Below are 13,831 nucleotides of genomic sequence, written 5' to 3'. Positions count from 1 at the left end.
GATTGGTTTAAAATGTTCATTGCTCAAAAGACAAGGAACCTCGGGTACTTGTGTTCAATTTATTTCACAACAAATATATTCTAAAATTATGTTATTGCCTGGGCTTGAACTTGGGACCTTTTGAGTGTGAGAAACTAAGATGATAACTGCTACACTACAGAAAACCATGTTTAACTGCCTGCCCAGAGAGAAGTGTTAAGCCAGAAGGTGTCATTCTGAATCCCTTTCTGTGAAAAAATCATTACACAAACATTTCTTTGACTGAAGCTGCACAAGTCAAAAATGTTCCTTTCAAAGTCGTTAAACTCCCAACTTTCCGTGCCCCCCGAATCTTCTGAATCAGAAAGCTCTAGTTGTACCGACTCAATCCATAAATAACAAATAAAAACAGAATTGCTGGAAATCTCAGCTGGTCAGACAGCATCAGCGTTTTTACCAGGACACTAAGCTCGTCTCCGAATGTTCATCCACAGCAAGTTTAAACATAATATAGAATCATGGAACGGTTACAGCACGGAAGTAGTCCGTTCGGCCTGTCTAGCCCGTGCCGACTCTCAGCTAGTCCCACTCCTCCGGCCTTTACCCGTACCCCTGAGGTATTTTTCCTTCAGACACTTATCCAAATCCATTTTGAAAGATAAGGTTAATTCTGCCTCTGCCAACCTTTCAGGCAGCGCATTCCGGATCCGAACCACTCGCTGCCAAATGGCCTCCTCCTGTTCCTATGTTCCTGTGTATAAAGTCTGGGAAACACACGATCAATTCCTGCCACTCGCACAGCCTTCCTAAATATAGCACCGTCATTCTATTCTCATAAAACCAGCTCCTGAAGTATCGGCCAGCTGTGTTGGTTGGAGCTCTGGTTATGTTCCTTCGACAACATCTACCACTGTGTGTCTGTAGTGTAGTGGTTATCATGTTCCCCAAACACACCAAAGGTCCCCGGGTGGAATCATTTTGAAAAATTGAAAATGGACCGAATGGCCGACTCCCGTTCCTAATTCTTACGTTCTTATGATCTTATGTCCTTTCACTGGTGAACAATCTCTACCCTGAACATGCATGAGGAGAAAGGTCCAACAAAATATTCCCACCTGGGGAGCTTACCCGTGTGAGGCGAACGTGTTAAACGCTACACTGCGGACACATCTCCACTTGCTGCACCAGGTCAGACGGAAATGTTAAGCGAGCAGCAGAACTGCTGAATCCCACTTTTAAGGACTTTGTCGTGGTGTCAGAACAAATTCTGGGTGAGCCTCCATTTGCCGGCCAAGTTTGAACTTGCGGTTCGAACTTTTACAAAGAATGACTTCCATTTTTACGTGGCCTTTCAACAACTCAGGATATGCCCAAGTGATTTAAAGTCAATGAAGTACCGATGGAGCCTTGTAATGTGGGGAAAGATGGGCCCCAATCACCCCACACACATCTCAACTCTTTCAGAAGCAAGAGAGTGTGTAACCTGGGTCTATAACATAAAGTAATGGGGTCATTAACGATTAAAGCCCATTATTCATCCTCTCACACACCTCAATGATATTTATGCAATGAATTGATGAAAATTTCAATAACTGAACTTTACTGAGTTAAGGAACTTTAATCATTGATGAAGTTTTATCCCCTATCTGATTTTACACACACTGTATTTTAGGAGAGTGAGTTAAAATGTTCATCGCTCATGATACAAGGAACCTGGGGCGACTTTGTAAAATGTATTCCACAGAAAAATATTCTCCAAAATAATGTTTCTGTCCGTGCTCAAACCGAGGATATTTCACATGTGCAGCGAAGGTGATAACCGTTACTCGACGGAAACCTCTGCTTACACCTCGAAAAAAAGCATCCTGCAATGCTGCCTCACTTCCCAGCAACAGATCAAAGCCGCAAACAAACCCATAGATTATTCCCACTTCCCCATCTCCACAGATACTGCCCGACCTGCTGAGTGTTTCCAGCATTTTCTGTTTTTACTGAATACACAAACACAGGTATTTGTTCAAAACCAAACTGGAGGTGGCCACACACAGATCAAACAGAGCCAGAGAGACAGACAGGATCGGGAAACTCCGGGAAATGGGGCGAAACCAACAGGCGCCTGGCTGCAATCACCGACAGGGACGTGTGATTTACATAATCCTGGCTAGCTCAGTAGATACAGCATGAGGCTCTTAATCTCACTATTGTGGGTTTGAGCCCCATGTTGGGCAAATCATTATCATTAAATTTTATGTCGCTTTCTCGGGCAAACTTCATTAATTAACCGATCAGCTTCTTTTGCACAGTGAAAGTAATGTTCACTGAGAGAGACTCGATAATTGAATAATTGCTTCTGTACTTTGCATGTTAACTGTTAAACCATATCCCATTTTACACACTGTACTTCAGGCATCTGATTCAGAATGTTCATTGTAACATGAACGTGCCCCTGGGGAAACAGTGAGACAGGTTTTAGAGCAAGGGTCTGGTTATTGTGAAACAGCAAACACAATATCAATTCCGGAAGAACAACAGCTAAATTAACTGATTTGAACACACAGCCTCCTGATCGGGAGTTTGACCCGTAACCTTTGCACCAGGATGTCCAGATTCTACAACAGTCCCAGCGGATCGGAAGGTAGAAAATGTAACATCGCTATTCAAGAAAGGAGGGAGAGAGAAAACCGGGAACGACAGGACAGTTAGTCTTACATCAGTCATCGGGAAAATGCTGTAATCCATTGTTAAGGAAGTGGTGTCAGGGCACTTCGAAAATTATAACATGATTCGACAGAGTCACCATGGTTTTATGTCAATGTCATGGGCAGGTCCAGAAAATAATCAAATAAGACTAATATTAAGCTGGCCTTCATATCTTGCGAACTCGATCACCAGCAAGTGATCAGGAAGGCCAATAGAATCTTGGCCTTTATTGCAAAGAGGATGGAGTATACAAGCAGGGAAATCTTGCTCCAGTTATACAAGGTATTGGTGAGGCAACACCTCGAATACTGCATGCAGTTTTGATTTCCATATTTACGAAAGGATATACTTGCTCTGGAGGCAGTTCAGAGAAGGTTCACTGGTCGATTCCGGAGTTGAGGTGGTTGACTTCTGAGGAAAGGTTGTTTTGATTGGGCCTCTACGCATTGGAATTCAGAAGAATGGGTCGTAATCTTATCCAAATGTATAAGATTATGAGGGGGCTCGACAAGGTGGATGCAGAGTGAATGTTTCCACTAGTGGGGGAGACTAGAAACAGATCTTAGAATAAGGGGCCACCCATTTAAAACTGAGATGGGGAGAAATTTCTTCCCTCAGAGGGTTGCAAATCTGTGGACTTCGCTGCCACAGAGAGCTGTGGAAGCTGGGACATTGAATATATTTAAGTCAGAAATTGATAATTTCTTAAATGATGAGGGAAAAAGGGTTATGGGGAGCGGGCGGGGAAGTGGAGCTGAGTCAATGATCAGATCAGCCATGATCTTATTGAATGGTGGAGCAGGCTCGAGGTGCAGTGTGGCCTACTCCTGCTCCTATTTCTTTTGTTCGTATAACTGGAACACAAGGGGACAGATGTTATGTGCAGCTACACAAAGCCCTGGTTCGACTTCACTTGGGGGACTGTGTTCAGTTCTGGTACCGCACAGACAGCATCTGCTTTTTTGCCAGGAGACGAAACTCGTCTCCGATTGTTCATCCACAGCAAGTTTAAACATAATGTTCCCGCCCGGGATAGATCCAGGAACTTTTCACATGTAAAGCAAACGTGATAACCGCTACACTACAGAAACCTCTGTTACAAGAAGCATACCAGAGGGGAGCTGAACAGTGAGCTCCGTCGGTGCTGATCGGGACCGATGCTGATGTGGAAGCAAGTCATCCTCGACTCCGGGGGATTGCCTCAGAAGAAGAGAGGAGGATCAGGAATGTGTTGGCTCACCTTAAACAACTTCTGTCCCTCACTGAAAGCTCTCAATCCTTCTCCTCCGCTGCCCTTTACAGAAATGTCACGTAATTACCACCCACCATGTTCACTTCCACATCCTCACAGTGGGCCACAGAGACTACTGCCGTCTCCCCGCGATCAGCGAACTCACCCAGTTTGTAAAGTTACACCCGGAACAAGTGTCCCGCAAAGGGCAGGAGAAGCCAGAGAGTCTGTAAACTCAGTGTGTAACAGGAAATAACGGGGTTATTAACGGTGATTACTGCAATTCATCATCATCATCTGCAGTCCCTCGAAATCAAGGAAGACTTGCTTCCACTCTAAAAGTGAGTTTTCAGGTGACTAAACCGTCCAATACGGGAATTACAGTCTCTGTCACAGGTGGGATAGACAGTGGTTGAAGGAAAGGGTGGGTGGAACTGGTTTGCCACACGCTCCTTCCGCTGCCTGTGCATGTGTTCTGCATGCTCTCGGCGATGACACTGGAGAGACTCCAGATCCTCTTCCTCCACTTAGGGTGGTCTTTATCCAGGGACTCCCAGGTGTTGGTGGGGATGTTGCATTTTATGAAGTGGCTTTGAGGGTTCTTCAAACGTTTCCTCTGCTCAACTGGGGCTCGCTTGCAGTGCAGGAGTTCCGAGTAGAGCGCTTGCATTTGGAGTCTTGTGTCAGGCATGCGGACAATGTGGAACGTCCAATGGAGCTGGTCAAGTGTGGTCAGTGCTTCGATGCTGGGGATGTTGTCCTGATTGAGGACGCAAATGTTGGTGCATCTGTCCTCCGAGGGGATTTGTTGGATTTTGCAGAAACATCTTTGGTGGTATTTCTCCAGTGACTTGAGGTGCCACTGTATAAGGTCCATGTCTCTGAGCCATACAGGAGGACGGGTATCAGTACAACCCTGTAGACCATGAGCTTAGTGGCAGATTTGAGGACCTCATCTTCGAACACTCTCTTCCTCAGGCGGCCGAAGGCTGCACTGGCGCACTGGAGGCAGTGTTGAACCTCGTCGTCGATGCCTTCCCTCGTTGATAATAGGCTCCCGAGGTATGCAATTATTCATCCTCTCACAGACCTCACTTATTTTCATGCGATAAACTGATTGAGAATAGAAAGAGGGTTCGTGCTCGGGATCTTAACCACTCGACCACCAAGGAAAAATTATGATAATGGTATATATTATATATATATATATATCTATATTAATAGAATCAAAGAATCAGAAAGTTTCAGCACAGAGTGAGGCCATTTCGGCCCATCGTGTCCCCGCCGGCCGACCAAGAGCTATCCAGCCTAATCCCACTTTCCAGCTCTCGGTCCAGAGCTCTGTAGGCTGCAGCACTTTAAGTGCACACCACGTACTTTTAAATGTGGTGAGGGTCCCTCCCTCTACCACCCTTTCAGGCATTGAGTTCCAGACACCAGCACCCTCTGGGTGATGAAATGTCCCCTCATATCTCCTCTAAACCTCCCCCAATTACTTTAATTCTACGCCCCTTGGTTGTTGACCCCTCTGCCAAGGGAAACAGGACCTTCCTATCCATTCTATCTCGGCCCCTCAATTTTATACACCTCAACCAGGTCTCCGCTCAGACGCCTCTGTTGCAAAGAAAACAGATTCAGCATCTCCAAACTATCCTCATCGACAAAATTCTCCAGACCAGGCAACATTCTAGTAAATCTCCTCTGCACCCTTTCCAGTGAAATCACATTATTCCTGTAATGTGGTGACCAGAACTGCACACAGTACTCCAGCTGCGGTGTAGCCAGTGTTTTGTACAGTTCAAGCATAACCTCCTTGCTCTTGTATTCCATGCCTTGACTAATATCGGCAAGTATTCCAACTGCCTTCTTAACCACATTAACTACCTAGCCTGCTACCTTCAGGGATCTGAGGACCTGCACTCCAAGGTCCCTTTATTCCTCTACACATTTCAGTGTCGTACCATTTAATGTGTATTCCCCTGCCTTGTTAAACCTCCCCAAATGCATTACCTCACACTTATCTGGATTGAATTCCATTTGCCACAGTTCTGCCCACCTGACCAGTACATTGATCAGCATCATCATAGGCGGTCCCTCGATCGAGGACGATTTGCTTCCATGAGTTCACAGGTGTTTCGATGAAGGACCCGATGTTCCAGTCCTGAATCCAATTGAGGGGGTGGAAAATGCCTTTGTGTGGATTTTTTTAACGTGAGGTGACCGTTGCACCCCAGCCACACACGGGCTTGACAGAGCTAGGTCTTGGTCCAGTGGCAAGGGTTAACCAAGACGACAGGAGACCAGCTCTGCTGCACGGACCTAGCGGGCAAACATATCACAGTGTGGGCTGGGCCCGTGCTGCCCCTGGGCCCTCGGCTCTTCTGGGCCCCGTATCCTCATCTGTCGCACCTCCTCCACGATCTGTCGCCGCTCCTCCACCATAAACATTCACCGCATCGCGCCACAAACACTCACCGCTCATCCTCCCCGACCTTCCCACTCCTCTGCACCTGGGCCCTGCCGATGTTCCTGCTCACGCTCCAAAATGACGACCAGGGTTTTGATGACGTCACTCAGACGCCCATCTCAAAAACGTCGGTATTTGTTTAAATACCTTAAAAATGTTAACATATATGTAATAAAGCTTGAAGCACCTCCCGGAATTCCTTCTAAGATGGGATTATGGTTTGTTGATCCAGATTCCAGAATCCATGGAGAGATGTTACCCGTGGTATAAGGTGGTGTGGCTGGATTCCGATGGACTGCATGGATAGCTTACCAACTTCGCTTGTTGTTTTACTATCATCGCGCTGGTCCCTCGGAGAACAGTGTGAAGTGGTGGGAGGATCAATGTGGCCAGGATTCGTGTCCTGGTCAATATTTATCCCTCAATTATCATCACAGAGACAGATGATCTGGTCATCATCACACTGCTGCCTATAGGAGCCTGCCATGTGCAAATTGGCGGCTGTGTCTCCCACACTACAAGAGCGACCGCACTTCAAAAAGTACTTCATTGGCTGCAAAGCGCCTTGAGACATCCATTGATATCTTCCTGTAGTCCGCCACTTTCTTCTTCATTATCAACCACTCAGCCTATTTTAGTGTCATCTGCAAACTTCTTACTCATACCCTCAACATTTCAGTCCAAATCATTGATGTATACCACAAAAAGCAAGGGACCCAGCACTGAGCCCTGCAGAATCCCACTGGATCACAAAATCACCCATCAACCATTATGCTTTGATTCCTGCCTCTGAACAAATTGTGGACCCAACTTACCACTTTGCCCTTGAATCCCATGGGCTCTTACATTCCTAACCAGTCTGCCAAGTGCGACCTTATCAAAAGCTTTGCTAAAGTGCATATACATTATATCATACCACTGCCCTCAACAACCCTCCTGGTTACCTCCTCGAAAAATGAAATCAACTTAGTCAGACATGACCTTCCCTTGACAAATTCATGTTGACTATCCTTGATTAATACATTTCTTTCCAAATGAAGATTTATCCTGTCCCTCAGGATTTTTACAAATAATTGTAAAAGGTTCAGCTGACCAGCCTGTATTTACTCAATCCCTTTCTCCCTTTTTAAACAAAGGTATAACGCTAGCAGTGCTCCAATCCTCTGGCCCCGCACCTGTAGCCAGTGAGGATTGGACAATGGTGGTCAGAGCCTCTGCTATTTCCTCTTCTGCTGCTCTTATCAGCCTGAGATACATTTCATCCGGGCCTGGGGAATTATCCACTTTCGAAGCTGCTGAACCACCAATACTTCCTCTCTCACTATGTTTATTTCATCTAATATTTCACACTTCTCCACCCTCATTGCAAAGTCCACATCGCCCCTCTCTTTTGTGAAATCAGATGCAAAGTATTCATTAAGAATCCTACCCAAGTATTCTGCCTCCGCGTACAGATTCCCTTTATGGACTCTAATCGGCCCCACTCTTTCTCTACTTATCATCGTGCTCTTAATGTATTTATAAAACATCTTTGGGTTTTACCAGATTTTTTTGCCAACATTCTCTCATGCTCTCTCTTTGCTTTCCTGATATATTTTTTAATTGCACCTCTGCACCTCGAGAGTTTCTGCAGTATTGAGTTATCGGTATCTGTCATAAGCTTCCCTTTTTTTCGTTAGCTTTCCCTGTATGTCCCCTGACATCCTGGGAGCTCTGATTTGTTAGTCCCATCTTTGTTTTAAGGGAACATACTTGCTCTGTCCCCTCAGGATCTCCTGCTTGAATGCCTCCCACTGCTCTGACACTGATTTACTAGCAAGTAGCCGTTCTCAGTCCACTTTGGCCAAATTCCATCTCAGCTCAGCAAAATTGGCTTTACCCCAATTGAGAACTATTATTTCTGGTCCCCTTTGTCCTTTTCTATCACTACCCTAAACCTTACTGAGTCTGATCACTCGCATCAAAATGCTCTCTCACTGATACCCCTCATACCTGCCCCTCTTCGATCACAAGACCCAGTCCAGAACCGCCCCTCCCTTGATGGGCTTGTTACATACTGGATAAAGAATTTCTCCTGAATGCATTTTAGGAATTCTCCACCATCTGCACCATTCACACTCTAATTTTCCCAGTTAATATTCGGGTAGTTAAAATCCTCCACTATTACAGCTCTATTGGTTTTGCACTTCTCAACATTCTGCCCATATATTTGTTCTTCTATTTCCCTCTAACTGCCCGGGTGTCTATAGTGCACTCCCAGTAGTGCGATCGCCCCTTTTTTGTTCTTCAATTCAACCCACATGGCCTCGTTTGATGACCCCTCTAACACATCTTTCTTTTAACAGCTGCAGGATCCATCAATAATCTCTCACAACTCAACTGAAAGCAGCTGGAATGTGTAGCTTTGAGAGGGGCTTTCTGCACCGTCAGGGCTGGAAACTGTAGAGTTTGAATGTCTACCGAACGGTTCAGAGTATTCAGCAAATATAGCAGGACTGGGAGACATTGTGCTTTGTTAATACTGAACCAGAAATGCACATTATTCAATGCTTCTCATATTTAATTGAGCACGTTTTCAGCTGGTTTTGAAACGGGAACCATTTGCATGTTAAGCGAATGTGATGACCACTACACTACGGAACACACGCTTTCAAAACAGACTGCAACCTGAATGCAGCAACTTAGACCGCTCGGCCATCCTGCATGCTCAATATTATGTGTGGCCACCTGCAGTTTGATTTTGAACCTTTGTGTCCTGTCACATGAAGTAAATGAGGACAGCAGGCGTATCTCTGCCTGACACCGTGTAAACAGTGAGACAGACCTTGGAGCAAGGGTCTGGTTATTGTGAAACAGCAAAGAAAATATTAATTCTGGAATTACCCAAAGGAACAGGGACCTCAACATGATTAAAAAACGCAACTTTCTGATCAAGAGGCAGACACACCACCGCTGCACCACGAGGCCTAAACACTGAGTCTGAGATGTTCGTCTATATGAAGGTTCTGCAATAAAAGGGGCTTTAAAATCCCCGCCCATTCCCACCGGGTGTCAGAAGCAGCGCTCAACTGCCAGTCACCATATGTTTATTTGTTAAACTTTTGTGTTGCTTTCACGGGAAAGCATCATTAATTAACCCATCACCTTCTTTTGCACAATGAAAGAAATGCTAACTGAGGGAGAGTCGATACTTTAATCAATAAATACAGCGAATGCTGGAAATCTCAGCAGGTCAGGCAGTATTTGCTCGGAGACGAAACTCAGCTCTGATTGTTCATCCACAGCAAGTTTAAACATAATGCTCACACTTGGGATCGAACCAGGGACCTTACACGTTTTAAGCAAACGTGATAACTACTACACTACGGAAACCTCTGGCAAAGCAGCCCCAACAGAGGGGAGCTGACCAGTGAGCTCCCTCTGTGTTGATCGGGAATGTGCTGGCTCACCTTAAACAACTTCTGTCCCACACTCAAAGCTCTCAATCCTTCTCCTCCGCTGCCTTTACAGAAATGTCACGGATCACCCAGCCACCGTGTTCACTTCCACATCCTCACAGTGGGGCCACAGAGACTCCTACCGTCTCCCCGCGATCAGCGAACACACCAATTTGTAAAATTAAACCCCGAACACCTGTCCGGCAAAGGGCAGGAGAAGCGGGAGAGTGTGTAAGCTCATTCTGTAACAGATATTAGTGGGGTTATTAACGGCGATTACAGCAATCATTAATCCTCTCACACACCTCAATTATTTTTCTGCGATGAACTGATTGAGAATGGAAAGAAGTTTAATGCTCGAGATCTTAACCACTCGACCATAGAACAGCTTCGATAATTTGTATAAATATAAAAATATATATTTATTTATGGACCTGAATATCAACGGCTAGCTGCCGAGACCTCATGGCGCGACGGTAGTGCATCTAACATTGAGCGAGAGAAATTGTTCCACAGTGACACCCATTTCATCTTTTGTTCCCTTTTAAACACTAGAAACTGAGCCAGGGGAATAAATAGAGAAACCAAAGCTCAACGATACAGACAAGAGGAAGAGCGAAGGGGAAATACTGTCCCCACCCAGAACTAATGCAGAAACCCCTCTGCTGCGCTCAGGGTGGCCACCCACAGCCTGGATACACTAACGTCCCAACAGCTCATTGACTGTAGGAGTGGGACCGTGCGGCGCTTCAGAAGACAGGTCGAAAAAGCAAAGTCACTGAATCGATCTCATGTGCTCCTTCTGCCAAGAATAGCTACACACAAAAAATGCTTTTATAAAAGTTACACCTTATCTCCAAGTTTGTCAAAAAGTTAGCTTGTTGGTCAAGGGGTATGATTCTCGTTTCTGGCTTGTTAATTGAAATTTGCGAGAGATCCCGGCCGAGCCCACTATTCTGCCGCCAATTTTGAAATTACATCGAACTTTTGCAAAGAAGGACTTGCATTTCTGGAACACCTTTCAGGAACTCATGATGCGTTAAAGCGCTTTACAGTCGTTGAGTTATGTTTGAAGTGTTGTAGTGTGGGGAAAGATGTGCCCAAATCACCCCACACGAACCTCAACTCTTTGCGAAGGAGTTCGGTGCAAATTATCAGGGACTTGGACTTTCTTTGAATGAGTTCTGCTTGTACCTGTATTCAAGCTTGAAACAGCAACCAGGCTTCCATCTCACGGGAGCAGCGTGTCGTGGTTAGCGAGTAGGTGACGAGGTTTGGGGTTGATGTACGTCACTTTCAATCTTTGAAATTTCACCAAGCAAAGAAATGATGAATCCAACTGTCCCTGTAATCCTTTTGTTCAGGTTTAATCACAGGAATATCTGCAGTCAGGAGATGAAAAGTAATTAAAACCGACGACTGGCTTTGGGACAATCAGTATACTTTGTCACAGACAAGGCACCGGAAGGCTGGAAGGTAGATCACACCGGTTGTAGGAGAGCTGGTGGGCGGTGACATGGAAGTGTCTGCAGTGTGCGGGACCAGACTGCTTCCATGCATCCACAATGAATGTCCCTCCCTTTATTTGGGAAAAGTACAACTGAGAGTGGACAAGTTCCATCCCGGTCGGAGCAATCTGAAGCTTTAACTGACTGAAACCCTGGTTTGGGATGTCTTGCAGTTTATATTTAAGTTAGTCTCTGTGGCGCAATGGGTTAGCGCATTCAGCTGTTAATCGAAAGGTTGATGGTTTGAGCCCACCCAGGGACGAAGCCTTTAACTGTTTTCCTCGAGGATTCGGTGCTGCACAGTTCCAGGTTGTCATTGTGCGTTTTGGCTGCACGAATATATTCCGCAAACATTGCCAGCTGTGCTGTTATCCAGTGAGTTCCCACTCCAATACTTTTATGAACATTTAGTTCATGGAAAACGATAACAATTTTTTACATGGACCATGGTCCTCCATCCAGTCCACGAGAAATAAATTACATTATTATGTTTAAAGGAACTGGTGGAAATTGTCTGACCGATCGTTATGGCTTTGCTCAGATTCTGAGAGTCAACAGTTTGCGAAGAATTATCTCATGGCCAATGCCTAGCATGAAAATGTCTCTCAGCATTTGTTCTAGGAATCCCTCAAATTTGCAATGTCCTGCGAGGCGCCTTAATTCGGCGACATAGCTCGCCACTTCCTGGCCCTCCGACCGTTGGCACATGTATAACCGATACCTCGCCATCAGATCGCTTTCTTTAGGATTTAGATGCTCGCAGACCAGCGTACACAATTCTTCATAGGATTTAGTTGTTGGTGTCACCAGAGCTAGAAGATTCTTCATGAGGCCATAGGTTGCTGCCCCACAGACGGTGAGGAGGATCGCCCTTCATTTGGCAGCGTTCTCGTCGCCTTCCAGCTCGTTGGCCACGAAGTATTGGTCGAGTATCTCCACAAAGGCTTCGCAATCGTCCACTTCTCCAGGATACCAACTGTTCCTTGCATTTTTGCGTGGTTGTTCATTGTCTCGTCGCCAATTGATACGCTCATAATAAAGGATGAAACTTAGTATTGTGAACACTGAGTAAGTGTGACCTTAGCTCCTTTAATAAGACTCCAGAGTACAGGTACCTCATGGGTGGCCTGCTAACATACCGTGCTCCCAAGGGATACTGGGATCCCTTGGGATTCCGACAGGTAGGCCCTCTGATGATGGTGTGCACAGGTTGTCAAGGGTTAAATACATAACACAAGATGTGAACAGAAATCAACCATCAAAAGCCCTGTCATTAACCGCAAAGGGTTTCCTGCAATTTTCTGATCGCAAAGCGCTTTCAGTCCTTGTCCTTAAAATTGCAGACGTGGAAATTGGGGAGTTTAATGACTTTGAAAGGAGGACATTGTTGTTTGGTGCCGTTCTGGTCAGAGAAATGTTTGTGACAGGAACTTTTTGCAGAGAGAGGGATTGAGCATTTCAGCTTGTTGCTGAACTCTTCTCTCTGGGCACTGAGCTGAGCAGCAGTTTCTGTCGTGTGGAGTTTATTACATTTCCTTCACACGTGAAAAGTTCCCGGTTCAAGCCTGCGCAGAAACATTATTTCTCAAACAAAAACTTGTCTGCAATAAAAACTGCTTTGGATGCATTGTTGAATGAGCAATGCACATTTAAAACCAGTCTCCTCCAATACAGATTGTGTAAAATCAGATCGGGGATAAAACTTCATCACGGATTAAAGTTTCATGAGTTATTAAAGTTCACTTTTAGAAGTTTTGACTGTCCCTGTCAGCATTTCATTCATTCTGTAAAACAACACTTTCGGTTTACACCAGCGGATCTCAGCTGCATTTGAAACCCACAAACAACTCATTAATTATTCGCTCTTCCCCAGTTCCAGAGCTCAGAGTGTTATTGTCCATCCCTGGGATACAAGCTACCTCGGACCCGGACCAAAGCTCCCCGTACACCGAGCACAGGCTCAGGAAAACCCCGGGGAAGAGGTTTACCGGTCACTGGGCCTTCCAGCAGCCCTGAACAACCGCCCGGTCTGAAATTTTCCAGATTAAAACTTGTATCTGGAACATCTAACAGTCAGGAGGGCCGAGCGGTATGAGGCGCTGCTTTCATTATTTGATTAAATTATCAATTCTCCCTCAGTTCGCATTTTTATCATTGTGCAAAAGAAGATCATGGGTTCATTAATGATGTTGACCCGCGAAAGCAACACAAAAGTTTAATGAAAAGTAATCGTCCAACGTGGGGCTCGAACCCACGACCCTGAGATTAAGAGTCCCATGCTCTACCGACTGAGCTAGCCGGGCTTCTCAACATTTACCCTGTCAATCCCCTTCAGAATATTGTCCGTTTCAATGAGATCACCTATCATTCTTCTAAACTCCAGAGAGTATCGGCATGTTCTGCACAATCTCTCACCATCGGACAGTCCTCTCATCCCAGGAATCGGTCTGGTAAACCTCCATTGTACCACCTCCAAGGCAAGTGTATTCTTCCTCAGAAAAGGAGACCA

General features: G+C 45.5%; 1 non-coding gene across 1 annotated transcript; it reads right to left on the bottom strand.

The window, feature by feature from the left end:
- Positions 1–13,552: 13,552 nt before the first annotated feature.
- Positions 13,553–13,625, bottom strand: trnak-cuu (transfer RNA lysine (anticodon CUU)). Its single transcript has one exon. It is a non-coding gene; the product is annotated as a tRNA-Lys (tRNA).
- Positions 13,626–13,831: the final 206 nt, after the last annotated feature.

Source organism: Pristiophorus japonicus, unplaced genomic scaffold, assembly GCF_044704955.1.
Source record: "Pristiophorus japonicus isolate sPriJap1 unplaced genomic scaffold, sPriJap1.hap1 HAP1_SCAFFOLD_42, whole genome shotgun sequence".
NCBI classification, from domain to species: domain Eukaryota; kingdom Metazoa; phylum Chordata; class Chondrichthyes; family Pristiophoridae; genus Pristiophorus; species Pristiophorus japonicus.
Note: the sequence above shows the minus strand (reverse complement) of the source record. Positions and strands in the feature narration are given on the sequence as shown.